This window comes from Pygocentrus nattereri, chromosome 28 (genome assembly GCF_015220715.1).
Source record: "Pygocentrus nattereri isolate fPygNat1 chromosome 28, fPygNat1.pri, whole genome shotgun sequence".
Classification (NCBI taxonomy): domain Eukaryota; kingdom Metazoa; phylum Chordata; class Actinopteri; order Characiformes; family Serrasalmidae; genus Pygocentrus; species Pygocentrus nattereri.
In genome coordinates, this window is record NC_051238.1 from 11,754,281 (window position 1) to 11,775,161 (window position 20,881).

General features: G+C 39.1%; 1 long non-coding RNA gene across 2 annotated transcripts; it reads right to left on the minus strand.

Annotated features, from left to right (window-relative positions):
* Nucleotides 1-16,740: 16,740 nt before the first annotated feature.
* LOC108442993 lies at nucleotides 16,741-19,904 on the minus strand. Of its 2 annotated transcripts, none has more exons than XR_001859097.2 (3): nucleotides 19,825-19,904; nucleotides 19,453-19,592; nucleotides 16,741-17,052 (listed from the first exon to the last, which is right to left on the minus strand). It is a non-coding gene; the product is annotated as an uncharacterized LOC108442993 (long non-coding RNA). The 2 variants fall into 2 exon arrangements; XR_001859098.1 differs by lacking the exon at nucleotides 16,741-17,052 and adding an exon at nucleotides 18,640-18,722.
* Nucleotides 19,905-20,881: the final 977 nt, after the last annotated feature.

Sequence of the window (20,881 nt, forward strand, 5' to 3'; positions counted from 1 at the left end):
GCAGCTGCGTCCAGTAACAATGATGTCAGATGGGAAAAGAGGGAAAACAGGATCCAGAGCTTGGGAACTCCCTTTGCCTCAATTCACTTCACCGTGGAAAAGAAACTTTTGGAAGAAAAACAATGACGATAACAACAGCAATAACAACAAAAACTCCACTGACAACAATGATGATGATGACAACCATGTCAATGGCAATAACAACAACACCATGTTATACGATCATGTTATGTATAACATGTCATGTATTACATTTAAGAAATATAAGGACATATGACACAAAACGTATTTCCTTTAACTGTTATTACACACAATATGCTGCCAAAAATACTTTGCTATTTATTTACTGCGTGGGTTATTTTGAAAGTTACAGGCAATTTCATGCTTTTCAAGCACAGTCTAAAAGAAGACATGCTCCGGAAACTACTGTTCACTGAGAGATTTGCTTATTATGGTCCATCTATCCCATTATTAGAAACGCTCCAGGCTGCTGCATGACTCATCTGAGCAATACTTGGCCTGGGAGTTCTTTTCTTATTAATTCACTTTGCATCTCTTCCGTTAAACAGAACTCCAAATTTCATTTTATTCAAAGGCAGATGAGCAGGGTTTTTGAAGCTGAGAGCAATAAAGAGGAGATGTGTAGGCTCAGGGTGCCACTGAAACACTGTTATTACAGGTCATTGCTCTCAATACACTGAATGAGTATACTACAACACTCAGGCACCACTGAGCAATCCCTAAACTGATATGGGTTATAGGACATGGCAGGTGTTTGTGTCTATAAGCAATTTCTATCTGACTGCTCTCCACATGTTGTGTGCTCTCCACTCCAACAGTACAGCTCAAGTAATGAAGAAGCAGTCGAGAACTGGAGTTTTAAAGTGATAATTTGGCAAAAAAATTAAATGTACACAATTTTACCCTCTCCCCAAGCATAATCAGTCAGCCAAAACATATCTGTTGTACAAAGTTTGCACTTTAGGCTAATGTAGCTAGCATGTATTGGAAGCCTTCCTCTTGAACTATTATTGTGCTAATTACATGCCTAAAACATCTCACAATTGCCTCAAACTGTGTGAAATAGACGTGATTATGTTGTTTCTGACACTGCATAGATAACATACTGTTGTCTACGCAAATGGTCAACAGTATATATAAAGGCCTCAAAACGGCTGCTATCAAATTGTAGCATTCCCTGCTAAATCATCTAAGCAAGCTATGAAAAAAGACCCGGCTTATGCCCGAGATGTTTCCTTTTTAAATAGCACAGAGAACACAGCCACGCTGTGCATGAAGAGAGTTTTCTCTAACAGTTCACTCTAGCCTAAGCTAATGTCTTACTTTCTCACCGAACACAGGCAGCTAGCACCGCCTTCAGAATAAGAGTCCTTACAGAAAACCTCATGGACAAACATTGTAGAACACACTGCTGCAGCAGTGTCTGGAGTGAGAGTTTTCAGTTTAAAGACTAGAAACCCCCCTTTCTGATGATGTATCTTGAAGATTGGAGGAACTACAAATGCTTTTGGGTGGAACCTTTTTTTTTCTCCATTAGATGGTGAATGCAGTAGAAAGGAAATGATCTAATATTACTTTTAGGAAGCCAAATACCTTATTATATCTAACAAATATTAGCACGCACACACACACACACACACACACACACACACACACACACACACACACACACACAGACACACAGACACACACACACACACACACACACACACACACACACACACACACACACACACACATATATATTCATATAACCCTAACATGAAAGGGTATAAAACTAGTGTCTCTGGTTGAAAAAAATAGAACGATATATCACTTTTCTTTACAATACAATGTTCAATTATTGAGGGAAGAGTTGAAGTAATACTGATTTGGCTGTTTTTATTAGCCTGCAGTAGAGTGGCCAGACTTGGTTGACAGGGATTCAACCCATGAATCTGTATGATGTATTTGTGTAATGCATGCTCGGTATTGTAGTGAAAGAACATTGATGAAGAAAGAGATGAAAATTGTCATGAGCAGATATGTGAGGATTTTACCATTCAGCTAGTGCAAAGCTAACAATGGTAAAGGTTTATATTTCATTAATTGTTAGCAAAATTAGCATACTTCTTGACTTTCAGTGGACTGGAAGACTCCCTGTTAAACAGCAGATTGATTGTGTTCACATCAAGGAAACACAACAAAAAAAGACATATGACAGTTTGTAATGAAAGTTTCCATGTAGTTGTAGTACAGCTTAGTTTTACCTCATACCAGTGGTATATTGTTGCATTCTTATCTAGGTTTAATCTGATAGGTGACTGATACACTCATATTTCCTACATGTCACCATGGCTAAATGTCACTTATTCTCTTTTGATACACAGACTTTCCCCGGTGTCCTTCAGCTTTGATAGATTTAAAGCTTCTCAAAAGGTGTTTTCAAGGCCTTTGTTGACTTGCAGTGAATGGACTCTTTTCTTTAGTGATGCTGCTTTCTAAAAACCTTGTCCACTTCCTCTCCACTGCATTACATCAGCTGCATCCTGTTTCCCTCGCCTGTTATTCGAGGATATTTGCTTATGTCCATGCACATGTAATGCGATGTAAATGGCCAGGCAGAAATATTGTTTGTTACTCTGAATACTGTGAATTTCTCTGCTGTGGCACTAATAAAGGATTATCTTATCTTATCTTATCTTATCTTATCTTATCTTATCTTATCTTATCTTATCTTATCTTGTTGGCAATAAAGCCCTTTGGGATTGTTCATAGCTTTTAGTTACAATTGTTTGTATGCGTGTGAAGAGACTTTCAGTTGTGCTATGAAGGCACATAGGTCCTAATAGGTCCTTCCTATTAATTATATTCTGGCAATTTGGTACCCAGCCACACATAAGCCTTACTGTATGCTGCACAATACCAGTGGCACTTATTCTCAAAAGATGTTCTCTGACAGTCTTTATGCCACTGCAGCTACAGACATAACTGCATTGTTGATTTGGTTGTCAAATTCTATACACAATGATGGCTGGGTTTAGTGTGTGAGTGTGTGTGTGTGGCCGGGGTGGGGGGGGGGGGGGGGTGGGGGTGGCGGTGTGAATTGGCAGGTACCAATACCTACCTGATATTCATTAATCTTCTTAGCTGCTTATCCTCCTGGGTCACATGGTGTGCTGGAGCCTATCCCAGAGGTCACTGGGCAGAAGGCAGGAAACACCCTGGACAGGCCACTAGTCCATCACACCGATACCTTGTATTAAATCTATGCAATCTCTAATGGTTTATATATGACTTCTAAAACTAAGATATCAGCTGTTCATGCTGGTACATGCAGAAAGTTTGCAAAGGCCATTTTAGCAACCTGATTGGAATAGATGATGCTTCCTTTACCCAGTGGACCAGCAGTTAGACTAAAAATCTGAATTGCTGCATTGAATTCTTCATATGTATTTGGTTTCCTCTGATTGAAGCGCCTTTTATGTAGAACCAAATAAAGTATGTTTGTGAGTTTGACTCTGTAAAAATGCTCTAAAGTGGTATATTATTTACAAAAGTGTTTAGATTCATTTTCAGATTCAGCTGTGTGGCAGCAGAGGGGGAGACTGCAGTGCAGGTTTCTGACTCAGAAAGGCACTCTGACATCCTTCTCAAGCTGAGAAAGAGCTTTATGTGTTTGCTTTATGTGCGTGTGAGTGTGTATGCGGAAAGCTAGCGAGAGAAGGAGGTGGCAGAGAGGAGGCTGTGAGAACTTTGTATCATCATCTCACTGTTTTTCAGTGCGCTAAGGTAGAGCTAGCGTGTGCGGCTGCCAAATATTTGACTTCATCTTGTTTTTCAATACCTCTGAGGCTGCATGTTTTCTGAAAACATTCGATTTATATTAAGCTGAGAGTTCTTTTTCATGGTAGGATTTAGAAAAAGTCAGATGCTAAGCCTTTAATAGTTGAAGTAGTTATATAACAGAATAACAGTATGAGTGTGTATATTTTTGGGCCCCCAATCCAATTAAATTACATCTTTCTCCCCCATCATATGATGCTGCTAAGCTGGGAGGGTGAAGGCCAGCATGTGCATCCTCAGAGACATCTTTCAACATCTTGCGTTTTGAAGCTGTCTAATGCAACTTCACTGGAGAGTTTAACATACTTGGAGGAGAATGCTAACTGCCAGTTATGTTACAGCAGCTGACAAATGCCAGGTTTTTTTTTTTTTGATACCAGAGAAAATCTAATGCGTAGGCTCTTTGACCCAGTCCATTTCTCTTAGCAGAATCTCAACATTGATAACATGCCAAATTTGTCATAACCTTACTTTATTTTTTTAAAATAGTTTGTAACTTAGCATACAGCAAGTAGAATAGAAATATATGCAACATGGCTGCATATTAGTACACTATATGCAACTGACCAAAACTGCAATGTTTGCTGCTGAACAGTTTTTGACTAGACAGACAAATCACTCAAAACCCACTGAAATTTACACAAACAAATAATATTAATCTGTAATCTGTAATTTATCAGCCGCAGATCATGAAAATTAGATATTCTGGTTTTAATCTGTATTTTACCCAGATCAAAGGTAAGCCTAGAGTGTCCTTATTAATCATAGCAGACATTGTACCACAGAGGGTTTTGCCCTTTACTTGTTTAAGAGGGAAACTCAAAAAGGCAGCAAAAGTTGTAGGACAATAGGGTTTTGTTTGGACAGCTCAGTCACATCATTTCCATTTGACAGTTGCGCTTCCTTTAGCATAAGCTTCCTTTCTATTAATATAACCCCAATTCCAGTGAAGTTGGGACATTGTGTAAAACATAAATAAAAACAGAATACGATGATTTGCAAATCCTTTTCAACTTATATTCAATTGAATACACTACAAAGACAAGATATTTAATGTTCAAATGGATTAACTTTATTGTTTTTTGCAAATATTCACTCATTTTGAATTTGATGCCTGCAACATGTTCCAAAGAAGTTGGGACAGGGGCAACAGAAGACTGGGAAAGTTGAGGAATGCTCAAAAAACACCTGTTTGGAACATTCCACAGGTGAACAGGTTAATTGGCGAGTGTCATGATTGGGTATGAAGGGAGCATCCCTGAAAGGCTCAGTCGTTCACAAGCAAGGATGGGGCGAGGTTCAGCACTTTGTGAACAACTGTGTGAGCAAATAGTCCAACAGTTTAAGAACAATGTTTCTCAACACAGAATTTCAAGGAATTTAGGTATTTCATCTACAGTCCATAATATCATCAAAAGATTCAGAGAATCTGGAGAAATCTCTGCAAGTAAGCAGCAAGCCAGAAAACCAACACTGAATGCCCGTGACCTTCAATCCCTCAGGCGGCACTGCATTAAAACCCGACATCACTCTGTAACGGATATTATCACATGGGCTCAGGAACACTTCAGAAAACCACTGTCAGTGAACACAGTTCGTCGCTCCATCTACAAGTGCAAGTTAAAACTCTGCCATGCAAAGTGAAAGCCATTTATCAACAACACCCAGAAACAGCGCCGGCTTCTCTGGGCCTGAGCTCATCTGAGATGGACTGACGCAAAGTGGAAAGTGTCCTGTGGTCTGACGAGTCCACATTTCAAATTGTTTTTGGAAATCATGGACGTCGTGTCCTCCGGGCCAAAGAGGAAAAGGACTGTCCGGATTGTTATCAGTGCAAAGTTCAAAGCCAGCATCTCTGATGGTCTGGGGGTGTGTTAGTGCCCATGGCATGGGTAACCTGCACATCTGTGAAGGCACCATTAACGCTGAAAGGTACATACAGGTTTTGGAGCAACATATGCTGCCATCCAAGCAGCCAAGCTTTTTCAGGGACATCCCTGCTTATTTCAGCAAGACAATGCCAAGCCACATTCTGCACGTGTTACAACAGCGTGGCTTCATAGTAAAAGAGTGCAGGTACTAGACTGGCCTGCCTGCAGTCCAGACCTGTCTCCCATTGAAAATGTGTGGCGCATTATGAAGCGCAAAATACGACAACGGAGACCCCGGACTGTTGAGCAACTGAAGTTGTACATCAGGCAAGAATGGGAAAGAATTCCACCTACAAAGCTTCAACAATTAGTGTCCTCAGTTCTCCAACGCTTATTGAGTGTTGTTAAAGGAAAGGTGATGTAACACAGTGGTAAACACGCCCCGTCCCAACTTCTTTGGAATGTGTTGCAGGCATCAAATTCAAAATGAGTGAATATTTGCAAAAAACCACAAAGTTTATCTGTTTGAACATTAAATATCTTGTCTTTGTAGTGTATTCAATTGAATATAGGTTGAAAAGGATTTGCAAATCATCGTATTCTGTTTTTATTTATGTTTTACATAACGTCTCAACTTCATTGGAATTGGGGTTGTAGCTTCAGTACATCCTGTCAACCTGCCTACACCTTCAAATATCTTGGTTTTATTATTTAAATTAAAATGAAATTGTTATTTGTCTTACAGATGTAAACAGGCTAAAGTACTGAACATTTATACAGCAGGGCCTCCTTGAGTGTATGAAGTGATGTATACACAAACATTTCAATTGAGAATCTTTTAGTAAGCCTAAAATATATATGCAAAGAAAGTTTTAGGGCCTCAGTATCATCAGTGCAATTTGAGTAGTCTTAATACTCCTCATTTACAATGCCCCTGTTGCCTAGCATCAGACTGAGTGATGGGGCAGCAGTAGGGCCATTCTACCCATCTAGCGAGAGTAGAGGATCAATTGTGCTCTCTCAGACTCCCAGCTGTTGATGGCTGTGTGCTTGTCATGGATCAAACTCACTGACCTCTGGCAAGAGGACCTATGCTCTTCATTGGGCCTAGACATTAAAGGGGAAGTTTACAAAATTTTCAATTAAATTGTTCTATGTAAAATGCTTAATTGTAGGGAAACTTACCAGGTCAGACTTTTTCACACAGGTGGTGACAGGAACCAGGCACTGTAAATAGTCATGCCTCTAAAAGCTCCCTTGCAGAAAGTTATGGTAGCACTTTATTTGGGTGGTAGATGCTTTGTAAATGCTCAGTCTGTCTTTAAGTAACACTCAACTAAATATCCAGTAAATAAAACAAAAGTTCAGGTTCAGTATGAAAGATTTTATTAAATCTAACCGTAATTCTAAACCTCATCCTAATCTTAACCTCAAGGCAAAACCTACACCTACTCCTAACCATAAGCATAACTACACGGTTCTTGATAATCAGCTGAACTTCAACATACAATTTGTTAGTGATTTAGGTATCTGTAGAGCATCTATAGGGGACTGTCCAAATGAAGCGTGACCAAAGTTATTGCATGAAATAGTTACAAAGATGTTGCCTGATATCCGGATTATTGTCTTACAACAGTTTTGAGAAAAGCTTTTGGCTTAAAATTCATGCAAGGGAAATTTTTATTTTCAGATTTCACCATGAATGTTACATATAAAAGCACAAGAGACACATGTAGGTCCACAGGTCATTTTATAAAGTAAATAAAATGGCTATATTTGTGTTGTAGATACTGTGACCCCTGGTTCCTTTCACTGCTGTAAAGAAATATGAGTCTCTACCTTTGAAAAAGAACATATTGTTATCATGTTCATCAAGTCCTCAAGTTATAGCCTTCAGTTCTACAATATCACAGAAAAGCTCCTATAGCACCATCCATTTTCACCCTACTCTCAATGGGTAAACATCACTCAGCCCAAACAATGCACCCCTTCAGCAGAAAAACATGAATAATTACAGCTTTGAAATCTGTGCTCTTCAAAAGCTTCAAAAGCTCACTCATGAATATGAGAAACTTTCAGATAGGCTTGAGGGGCCCTCACCGTAAGCTCTTAAACATACATGCACTTGGCACATACAGGCATACAGACACAAGCACCTGTACACACACAGACGCAGACAAAAACCTCCCTTTCTGCACTTCTTACATAACAGACTGTGGACAAGTTACTGATCCTTATATAAGAAAGGAAACAAGGGAGAACAGCGGGGGAACACAGCCTTCCTCTCAGTATAGCTCTTACCATTTCAATTTCTCTGTACTGATATGAGGCAAATTCCAGTCATATACACTAAGTAATGATATCATATAACAATACAGTATCATAGACTATGGCAAGTGAAACATTGTTAAATCTAATCAGTGTTGTTAATATTTCTAATATTTTCTCATGATGAGTTTGTTGTTAGAATATTATACTATTATTCAACCTGTTTCAAGACATTTTTACTTGTAAGCAATTTTGTCTTTTGAAATGGTCTTATGTTTCAAGAAAGAGAGCTTGAAAGAAGTATGATTATCTGCTTACTGACATAACATCAGTAGCACAACTAAGACCTTATGGGCTCCAGTGTAAAATAAATGAATGAAGAGAAAAAATGAAAATCAGATCAGATAAATAGCACTTAAGGCTGTCATCTTTGTGATAGAGGAGAAATTCAAGCTCCACTTCTCATGTATTTCTGTCCATCTTTCCACTGTTAGAAGACAACTCAATGCTAGGGGATGTGTTACAGTCAAGAAGCCCTTACTGCCCTTACTGGGGGGGTCATCCTACCCACCTAGAGAGAACAAGGCTAATTGTGCTCTCTTGGACTCCTGGCTACGGTTCGCTGTGGCATCACCAGGTCGAACTCGCAATCTCCTGATGATAGGACCAACGCTTAGATGGTTGTTCTACTCAAGAGCTCCATTAGTTCCATCATTTATGTTGGAATAGACACTCCCAAAATTTGATGCTGCTGCACTGATGTTGAACTGTATGCTTGCACTGGATTGGTATGTCCAACAGGTTTCGTTTTGACATGTTACATTTTTATGTGCGCATAAACCAAAAGGAACAACTGATTTCGCAAAATGTAGTGGAGTAAAAAGTAACATATTTGGTAAAGATTCAAGATTCAAGAGTTTTATTGTCATGTGCACAGCAGAACAGGCAGTTGCACTGTACAATGAAATTCTTACTTTGCTATTCCTCCATTCACCATATATACTCTTAAGAGAATAGAAAAAAGAAAATATAAGAATAACTCAAAAACCATAGATAAAGCAAAAAAGTGTACAGTATGTGCAAATGCGTATGTGCAAATATGTGGAGCAGCTGTTCATAAAGTGCATCAAGTGACAGATGAAAACAGTAAACAATATTACTCTGTGCAAGTAACAGTATTGTTCTAACAGCAGCAGTACAGTGTAGGTAAGGTACAGATACACGAAAAAATACTTTTTACACATTTTACCTTTAACATACTAATTATATTTACTTTGTTACTGTCCACCACTGGTGCCTTGGGCTGCAGTATGACTGTTCCCCTGCCCCGCAAGCAGTTATGCCACTAAAACATAGATTGAATTATATTATATTTTTACAACAATATATTCTTACAATTTCCTAATGAGAAATATTTAAAATATTGTTTAGATTTCCAAGATATCATATTTGAAGTGCGTTAAGAGGAAGGCTAGAGCCATTCTTATTTGTTTTGTATTGTTTTGTATTCTCGTGATCCTGTTTCTTGCAGTTTTTTTTTCAGAAACAAAAATATTTCAGTTCAGTTCGGTTCAGTTCAAGTTCAAGCTCGTTGTTATTATGTCATAATGAATAATGAATTGTAGTTCTGGAAGCTGTTCTGGCTGCTGGAAGGAAGGAAGAGAAAAAGGTGGGCTAATATCCAGCGTAACAAAGGTCAAGAGGCGGAGCTCCTCAGGATTTCCTCATCATCAACATTGCACTTCCAACTTTTTCTTCTCAAACTTTAAATGAGCTCAATCCTAAACGCACCATTCCATACCGGCTAAACTGATCACTGAATTCATACTTACTCTGCAGGCTGGTCTTTACTCTAAAGACTTTTTATTCATTAACTATTATGAATTATTAGGTAAAGACTATGAAGCTGATGTTTACATTTATGTGGTTATGAGAATGATGACCTGTGTAAAAGTCAGAGACCACCTTTTCTTTCATTTCCAGTCAAATCATTCATTAAAGTATCAATTTTTCTCAGAAAATTACACAGAAGCCTCAATAATTCAACATTACATCAGAACTGTTCAGTATTTAGTGTGTCCATCTTCTGCTTTCATTCTTTTCAGAAGACTTGCTTTCAGTTTCTCAATGAAATCACTAGGGATTTGCTTCCAAACCTCCAATGTTCAGTGTTAGTAATGTTCTGCTTCTCATGTAACCCAAAGTAATCCCAATTGCAAATGTTGACTCCTCTGTCATTAAAACTTTACTTCTTACCTCAAATGTCCAGTTTCAGTGTTTTAGTGCAAGTGTTCTGTTTTGTCTACTTCCTTTTCTCAGTAAAGGCTTCTTGACAGCTACACATTCTTTCAGACTCGTAATGCTGAGTTGTCTTCTCAAAGTGGAAGGATGGAAAGAAAAAACGGCTTATTTTTTCAGGTCTGAAGCAAGAGTGGAGATTAATTTTATGCTGTTTCTCAAAGATGAAGAGAGTCCCTTTTTCTCAATACCTTTTTTGAACTCCAGTTTTTGATTTTTTTTCCCACTTTATATGATTGATAATCTAAAGACAGCTGAGGTGTTTACTTGTGTGAATGTTAGTGTGTCTTCGAAAGGGAACAAAATGTAAAGAGTGGACCTTAAATACTGAAATATTTGATATTATATTTAGTGTTGGAGGCTTTTGTGCAATGTCATGTAAAATATATGCCTCCCATTTTGTTCCTCATGCTGGAAATAGCTTGTACCTAATGGCTATTTTGACTGAAAATGAATTAAAGAAAGGATGGTCTCTGAATTTTTGCACAGTAGTGTAAGTGTGGGCCCACATCCAAGGTTAAAGACTAGAGCCAGAAGATTTCTTTCTTTGTTTGTCTTTTCTGCATTCTCCTCAATCTTTTGCTAATATACAGAGTAAAAGATAATAAGAGGGAATAAATTATTGGAAATAGGCCACAGAAGGAAACTGAGGAGTCCTATTTGCATTCCACTATCCAGATGTTGTCTGACTTCAGTAGGTACAAGCCCTCTGTGTTTCTAAGTGACAAAACAGCAATAATCTGAGCTGAATCTGACGGCACATTTCACTGACAAAATGACCAGCTGCCTAGCAAAGCTATCTTCCATCCTCAAAACCTGCAAGGCACTCAGTACTACTTACTAATAACAAAGCTAGATAATGCAATATCACTGAGTTACCTTGCTTGGCCATCCTGGAAATACTGTTAACGGGGTTTGAATTAAAACTATTATTTTTACTTTTTAATTAACACATTAGATTTTTCTGAAAGTGTTAACTAGCTAGTTAGCCCTCCATACAACACAATAATTACCCTAATTAGAGACACTACATAATGATCTTTATAGACAATCCCCCAAATATAACCTCAAATCTACTGATTTGTTCACTTTATTAACCTGGTTTTATACGTTTTCTTTAACAAAACAAATAGTTCCAGCTCTGCAATCTGATTGGCTCAGCAATGTTTGAAGGTGTTCTAAAGCGCTCGAAATGTGCACATTGGCTTACAACCCATTGCCCTCAAAAAAGGCCTTGATCAAGGATTCTCTACTTAAAGTAGGTGTATATAGAACAGTGATAACTCAAGGGACCCTTTCAGTGCATAAAATGCTTTCTTGCATTATTAAAGGCTATGCCTCTATGATGGAAAACCTGATGCATTTGGTTCTTTAAAGAACCTTTTAAAACTGGTTGTTTGTAATTTCAGACCAGACCTTCAACATGTGGTGGTAGTATGAGGGAAGACTGATTGAGGGAGGTGGAAGAGCTTTTAAAACATGGGCCGGAGTTCTGGGCAGCTTCTGTCTGTAGCTAGAAGGCCAGACCCCGTCCCATAGCTGTAGTAGGACTGATGCAGGACTGAACAACAGGGTCAGGCGAGTGGCGGTGGGGATTGCGAACAGTGCATCACAGGAACGGAAGGTGAGGATGTGAATTTATAGGGTGTTAGATTGGAAGAAGGAGAGGTTTCAGCCATGCTCCTCCCCCTAAACTCTAGTTATAACATAACTACACTATATAGTGAATTGTGCTAGTGTTAGACTTAGAGCCTTTTTTTGATTCTACATACAATCATTTTTGCTGAAAGCATAATGAAATCAAATTACATCTTTTAATGAATCTGTAAATGAAAATAGGTTCTCTAGAATTACTGCTTATTTGCTGAATTTAATATATTGGGAAAAAAATAAAACATAAAATGTGGCCTGTGCACAGGTGTTCAAACTTTTGCCTAGAACTGTAGATATCAATTAATCCACACACATCTAGTGAATTCTGTATTAATGTGTTAAGTAAATTAAAAAAAAAAAAACTTCATGTTGCATTGCACAGTAATGAACTAAACTGCCTGTTGGAAGAACTGCATATTGAAATTATTATTAATAACAAATTACATCATTTTTTGCACTTTGGTGTGTTTATCACATTGTATGTTATCTCCATTCTATAAAAGCTACACAGAGATTTTATGACAGTTAAGGGAGTTCAAGGCAATTTGTTTCGCATCCTCAAGGAAGAACCTTTACTGTTTTTAAGACTCCTCTTTTCTCACAGACTCTATTCTCAGACAGCAACAGTGATCAGCACTGCATAATCAACTACATGCGTATAACTCACCAAAAATGTCAAGTGGAACCTTATAATTCTGAGCACACACTGTTCTAATGACTGCCAGGGCTTCGTTCTCCAGCTCTCCTTTCTCATTCTCTTGGCTGAACCTGCCACAGCATCCTCGATCCATAGCTGAATAATTAGGCCTGGCGGGGTCCTGCTAGTGATGACGGCGAGCTGCTGACAGCAGAGCCAGCTTTCATTAAGATCAAAACATATTGCGGCTGCCTGCAGGCAATCAGGTCAAATGAATACAAGGCCTCACCTTGCCAGGTCTGTCTCAGTGGTCAGCGTGGCACAGAGGCCTTTATAAGGAAGGTTTATAAGGTGAGGATGCTTGCTGTGAGCAAGCTTATGAATCCATTATTGAATGTGATTATGATCCTCACACTTTACAAAAAGGATCTACTACTGAGTGACACTGGTTTTTTCTACCTTTGCATAGTGCTATACCGATATCAGTGCTCAGCAGGTAAGCTGGGAAATAAAGTGTCTCACACAGGCCAAGCTGTAATGGACTCCCCTCTCACCACAATTGAATAAGGATTTAGAGATCAGTTAGATAGCTACAAATGATCAGAGAGAGTAGCTACAATAAAAACTTTGTGTGCGTGTTTGTGTGTCCTTCATCAGTCAGTATATGTAATTTTCTTGTCTCATAGCACTTCATTAGCAGTGCTGAGTGTGTTCTCACTGTTTTGCTTGTTGGACTGGCAGGCAGCACTACAGGCTCTGTAGAGAGACCCATTGCTATAATGGATGGAAATCTCTGACCTCGAAATGGTTCAATTTGATTGTATTTCCTTAACAATTATTTATTTAATTTATTAATGTGTGAAGGACTCATACGTTGAAGTATGGTTTGATCTGATTGTACTGTGCAAAAGTCAAAGACCACCCACCATTTATTTAAATTACAGCTAAAAGGCCATTAAGGAGAAATATATAACAGAAAAGAAGCCTAAACAAAAAGAAATATAATTTTTAGTCATTTTTAATCATGTGTTTTTTGTTCTTAGTGTATTTAGTATGTTAATTATCTCTTTTTGTCTTTTCTCAGTGAGGCTTCTTGAGAGCTACACGTCCTTCCAGACCCATAGTGTTGGGCTGTCTTCTCACAGTGGAAGGATGGACAGAAACACCTATGGATTTTTTCAGGTCAGAAGCAAGAGCTTGATTTTCTCCTCTCTATCAAAGATGAAAGCTTTAAATAGTAATGGGACTGGTGGACTGACACCAGCTCTGGCACGGTTGCTAAGAGTCCAGTTTTCTCCACATCTAATTGTTATATTTTTTTCCAAATACGTTAATCTCAGCAAGTAAATAGAAATTGTGGACTGAAATTTGCAGACTTGCATGTATTGTATTGACGTGGGACTGACCGTACTGACACAGGACTTGAATCAAGACTTGAGACTTATTTGTCACTCGCAACTCAGTGACATTTTCCCTCCTGTCTTTTAATATTTCAGTCTACACTGTGTGTGTTATCAATGAATAAAATATCAATAATTATTAATATCCTTAATGTTACAGCAAAACCTTGTATCTCCAAAAATGTAACTTTAGAGGAGAAGGAAAAAACCTACTTTACTTTAAGTGTAAGTCAATGGAACCAGAATCTTATATAGGTTTGTTCAAATTTACATACAATGGAAAGGGAAACAGGCGTTTGCAAATTACGTCAAAAACTGTAAAATAGGTTTTGTTCCATCAACAAGCGATATGTTAAGGGTTTACAAACCTTTGAATTGTAATTCATATTCAAATTCATATTCAAAAGTCCTATATGTAAAAGTGATCTCCACATTCTTTAATGTCTGTGGGTGTATGAGAGAGACAGAGAGAGAGGGAGAGAGAGAGAAAGAGAGAGAGAGAGAGATCATTGTGAAGTAAGTGTAAGAGCTTCATGTTCTTCATTGTGCAGGTATGTGTGTGTCTGTTCTTTAGAGCTGATGCTGGTCATTCTGATGACTCATGAAAAGAATTAGTACCACCCCCCTCTTCCGGTCAGAAACACACACACACACACACACACACACACACACACACACACACACACACACACACACACACACACACACACACACACACAGTGCACCACCCCCAGTTCACCTTCTTCCTGTCAGGAGAAAATATACCAACCAATCCATGCAGAAAGAACAAAGAACAGATGTATCAGTACTGTTTCACACAAACCACTCAATAATGTACAAACACAGACAGGAAATATTCACACTTAACACATGGCAATGCAGAAGAAATCCATTTCCCCATACCAACTATTCAGTACAGCATCAGAAGGTTTCCGCAGTAGCTTAGTAACTGCAGGCTGCAGGTTAGCAGTGAAGTCACTGACTATTTTCAGAACACATTTTCATTTTCACATGTTGGCAAATAATAAAGTGACAGTTCAGCCAAAAAGCAAATTTACACAATTCACCTTTATTCCAAACCAGAGATGTTCACAGGTCATATGAGGAAAGTCACAAGTCTTTGGTAGAGAATTAAGTGTTGTTAGCTGCAGGAATTTTGCAGTATACCTTATTTACTGCTTGTAGGGTTTCCGTTCTGTCCGTCAGCCTTTTTTCATTATTTGAAGTTGTGTTCATTATTTGAACTTGTCACAATTGGCCCCTCCTAGTCCTGTCCATGTGTTCATGTTTTGGTTTAGCCCATGTGTGTTTGTTTTGGTCCAGCCCCCTCGTTTCCTATCTCCATCCATGATTGTTTCCACCTGTCCCTCATCAGCCCCGTGTATTTAAGCCCTGTGTTTGCCCCTTGTGCTTGCTGGTCTTTGTTGGTTGTACTGGTTGTGTTTGTATTGGTCTTTGTTCTGTTGTTCGTACTGTTCTGTTAGTTTGGTTCTGGTTTCTGTCATGTCTGTCCCCCGATCCATCCGTGTTGGCTCTATGACCCTGGGTTTGCCCATAATAAATCTTGCTTATCTCTGCATATGCGTCCGCCTCCTCGTTACAGAACTAAATGTTGTCAAGTAAAATTATCTTATATATAGTTTAAAAAATCAAATCTCTTCTGTTGAGGTTGTTGTGAGCTTATTTTAAGAACATTTATCTAATTTCTATACATTTTTTTACTAAAGTACTTTTATTAAGTAGAATTATCTCACTATACTGGCAGATAATTTAGCTTGTTTTAAAAAATATGCATGAAACTAGCAAAATGAATTGCCAGTATAGTGAAATAGTTTTAATTGATAAAATGGCCTAAAACAAGTAAATAAAATCTAGAAATAACCTAGAATATCTTAAAATGGGAAATATTAGATGTATTGACTAGATTTAAGATCGTTTAACTTGACAAGATACAAATTTTTGCAGTGTATTTAAAGGAAAGAGGCAAAAACTTAACATAGTTTGTTACTTTGCAGTTTGTATCGCAACTATGCTAGCTAGCTAGTGTGAAAGCTAATCCAGCTGAATTGTAAGTAAGTTTGAAAGGAATGTGATCTGTATCTTATCTTATTGCACTAGAATATTTTATATCCATACTACATGCTAGCCAATCATTTGAAGTTGTTTGCCTTTCCTTTGAACACCTCATTTACTGTTTGTAGCAGTGCACTTCTATCCATCAAATTGAAAGATTTTTAACAATAAAAGGCTTGTTATTTGAAGCCATGTTGAAAATTGATGCTGCTACAAGCTGCCAGAATTTCAGTAATGACTGTGCATGACTACAGCAAAAATAACAGGCAAAGTCACACACGTAAGGTTGGAAGCGAAAAGCATTATTCACTTACTGCAATAATGTTCCCACTCATGTTTTTGTTCTCTAAAACTTTTAAAAATGAGTCTGAAATCTAAGTCATTTAAGTCCAAGTTCAGCTGTGAGTCAGTCAACATGCGACTCAAGCTCTGCTCCAAATGTAGTCAATCAACCAATATTTGCTATCTGAATGAGTTTCTTTAGTTTTGGACTGGCACTACAAGGCTAATGTAGCTGTAGAAATCAGTTTAGCACTGTGCAAACATCACACATCATATTGCGTCAATGTGTTAAGTAATTTCAAACAGATTGGCTAATATGCTTTCTGATCTTTAGTAGTCACCAACCTTCGTCCTGGAGGTCTGCCTCCCTGCAGGTTCACTTCCAACCCAAATCTAAGACATTTGTTTCAGATAACCAACAGAAGTGAAGAGCTGAGGTAGGAGAGACCTTGTTAGCTCTGGGAAGGGTCCTCTTTAGTTCTCATTCACACACATTCGAGATTGCCTGGTTAGACTGCACTACCATGTTATGGCTAACTGGTGTCAACAATGTGGCATGTTTAAATCTTGCTTTCATAAAATTACAATTCACACTTAAAGCATTTCATTACAAGCTCTTGTGGCCTTTGACTTCTCATAAATGAAGGGTGCATTTTTGGCAACTGGATGCCAGAAGGTAGATATCCAGGAACAGCATTGGTGACCACTGTTGCATGAGTGTTATCTATAAAAGAGGACAAAATTCAATTAATGTTTATTGTCATGGGTTGTGGCAATTCTCAACTTTGTGCCAATATATGCAGTATCACAGTATCAAAAAAGGCAGAGGTTATCTTTAGAGTGCAAAACTACACAAGCATTCTTGTAGTATGTGTGCAAAGTTATTCTTACAGTACACTGTAGTATTAATATAGATGCTCAGTTCACAGTGTGTACTGCAAAGATCCTAGTATACAAGTAAACAGACAGATATTAAGGCGTCTGTTCACAGTACACTTACAGAATGGGATGGACAGATACATTTACATTTGTATGCGAAAGTTTGACAGTCAAATGACATGCTTTGTTGATTTTCTGAGTGACAATAAGTAACATAACTGGCAACAGAGTGTTAGGTTCAGTTCCCAAGGATAATCCATGAGTGGGGCCAAAGAAGGCTATCATATCTGGTCTGAACTGACAGAAGGGCTACTGTAAGAAACATTACACAGTGGATTGTACCCTGCTGCATATGGGGATGTGTAGCCACAGACCAGTGCCCAATCTAACCCCTGTCCACTGTTGAGAGCCCCTACAACTGGCACATGAGTGTTGGAACTGGACCTTGTAACAAGGGAAGAAGGTCATCTGGTCTGATGAATCACATTTTTTGGGCCATTTACCTGGGGAAGTGATGGCACCAGGATGCACTGTAGGAAGAGGACAAACTGGGAGTGTGATGGAGTGAGGGAGTGTGATGCTCTGGGCAAAGAAAACTGGGTTCATGTGGATGTCAATGTGACACGTGCCACGTACCAGAATATAGTTGCAGACTAGGTACACCCCTTCATGACAATGGTATTCCCTTATGGCAGTGACTTCTTCATCAGGACAATGCGCCCTGCCATTCTGCACACATGGTTTGGGAATGGATATATATATATATATATATATATATATATATATGTGATGGGACTAAAAGAACTGACCCAAAATGACTTGGAGAAAATTCCATTGACTTACATTAAAAGTAAAGTAGGTTTTTCCTTCTTCTGTAAAGTTGTAGTTAATTGTAATTAATCGGATTTGACTATTTGCTCAAATTGGAGCCTAGACAGATTATTTTTATTTAAACTGCAGTGCATATTGTTATAGATTTATCAGGGAATAAAAAAGCTTCATCAGAACAAACGTATTGCCTTCATTGTTTCTATAACATTATATTCATTGTGGTAATGTGGAGTTCACATGAACCTGAACATGTAAATCACACACCATGCCATAATGCAGCTGGTCAGTACGCTCTCCACTGTTGACTCCTCTCAGCCTCTTCAGGAAGTGGTGGTGTTGTTAGGCCTTTTGGCCTAGATGTTATGAGTAAACTGTCCCTGTGAGGTGTTCAGCTCCATAGACAGCTACACAAACTCTTTGCATTACTAAAAACAGTGACCACATAAGCAAGTCTGTTGGAGTTTATTTAGTAACTCAATATAAGCTTCATGGTTAGCTCCATTAGCTTAGTAGCTCTTGTGCGAAATTTCCAACATGTCTTGGCTGATGGACTACATTTCAGGTTGGGGGGTGGGTGATGGGGGGTGGGTGATGGGGGGTGGGTGGCAATTGTGCACATTTGATTTTATCGCTTCAAGGGTTTGCCAGAGCTAAGAGGGTGACCTTCCAGATGTGCTGCAGTGTCTACCACAGAGAAAAGCAGACAGATAAACAAATGAGCATGTCCACAGGGACCCAAAACAGACAGATGACTTAATACTGATGATTTAATATGCTTTGAAAAGACAGCGGTGCAAATAATAACCCCAGGCATTTTAGAGGAAGGCGGGTGAGGACAGCCTGCCTGAGTGAGAGTGAATGAGTGAGAGAGAGAGAGAGAGAGAGAGAGAGAGAGAGAGAGAGAGAGAGAGAGAGACTAATGTGTGTCTCTGCCTTATCATTATTCTGAAAAGTACTAGACAGCTTGAGGACACAAGTGCCGTCGAGTGTGTGTGTGTGTGTGTGTGTGTGTGTGAATGTGTGAGTATGTGCCAGAGTGCGTTTTTGTGTCTGAAGCGCTCTCTCTGCGTCATTTCTGACACCTGTTTCCTGCCCCCTGCCACGCTTCTGTATGACCCTCCTCCGCCTACGGCGAGCTATAACAGCCGTCCGCTCACATACAGTACAGCGCGTAGCGCAGCTCACTGACTCACCGGCTTCCGCGGGGGGAAAAGCCAATCACAGCTGTAAACGCTGCTCTGTGCGCACAGAGAGCAGGCTGAACGTGAACGAGCTCAGAATGGGAAATGATTGTGGAATCCTTTCCGCCAGCTCCAATTATTTACTGACAAAGGCATCTTGATTTGACGCTCCTGGCTTTAGCAATAAAGCTGCTCTGAATTTGACAGCATAGCATTAATAAACCATTACGTACCCCATAATGTGGCAATCGGCAGCTTGAATCTGGTAATGCTTCCAGCGTCATCTCAACGGTTTGCAGCAACGTCTAAGGTACATATAAGGAAGTAAACACCCATATGGCTCGTTCGCTGGCAGTGTCTTCTCTCGCTATTCCTGAGAAATAGACCATATGTGTGCTAACCTGTGATGCTGCTTATCATATCTATACCCCCAATTTGTGCCATGAATGTCAAAACTTAATCAAAACATGAGGAGAAAATACACCTCTGCAAGAACGCTAATTTGAGCTAGCATCCTTATGGGATTCGAGTAGTTTGTTCGTGCTGCCAGCAGTTCACATAAACTTTTTTGGCTGTTCTAGATTAAACCAGGACATATATTTGACCTTGTAGCAGTTTCACAGTGGCACTTTCAGTAGTGCTCAGTTCTGGTGTAAAGCTGCCACCACTGTTTTCTGTTTCTAACCACCCATTTGTTTAGGCCACGTGTCATGCTCCAGTTCTTGAGGCCCAAACAACAGCCAAATAAAGCAGGCTGCTTCATTAAACACACCTGATTCAGCTCATCAGCTAATTCGCAAGGCCTTAATGAACTGAGTTCAGTACATTAGATTAGGGTAAACGTTCATCTCTGCAGCACTTTGGCCCGGAAGGTCGCCACTCTATTCACAGTCAGTGACGAATCTTCAGAAGAAAATGAGTTTTTTTTTCTCACAAAATGAAAATCAAGATGGTTAATCTCAAGCCTTATGATGCAAGTGGTGTTGGAAACTCAAAAACACTTTTTTTCTGGCAGTAAATTGTGCTCGAATGGCTAACAAAGTTATATTATACAACTTGTAAAATTGGGATTCTAGATGATACACAAGTTTATGAGATGTGACATGTAATGCAACCATTAACCTTTTACTCAAGTGGAAAACACTAAACTTGCAGTGAATGTGTAAAATCACCAGGTGTGGGCACCCACAATTCTGGAAAGCTGATTTGTGACGTGGTGCAGATCACTATATAAATGATATTGAATTGAATTCAGCTGAATTTTAAAATGTCAGAGCATCATCTTTACAAAGCCCACTACTTTGTCCATGGACCTCATTATGTGCTCAGAGTTCACTTGACCTCATGGATAGGATGGGTATAGTAACAGAAACAAGCAGCTACTTAATACAGAACATAGAGAGCCCTGTGGCTACAGCCTACATTCTCTCAACTCGTAAAACAGCTAAGATAGAATAACAGATTACTCCATCAGTGCTTAAACAATGAACAGTAGTTACAGTTTGAAGTGAGGGTGAGAGAGGGTGAGAGAGAGAGAGCAACACCTGGCCTGTTTCTGACACATCCTCCTCAGGCTTTTAAAAGGCGGATCTGGAGTTCCTTCACGCTGGGAAAGTAAACAGCAGCAGATATGCAAACGGCCCAGCCCACAGACAGACCCCT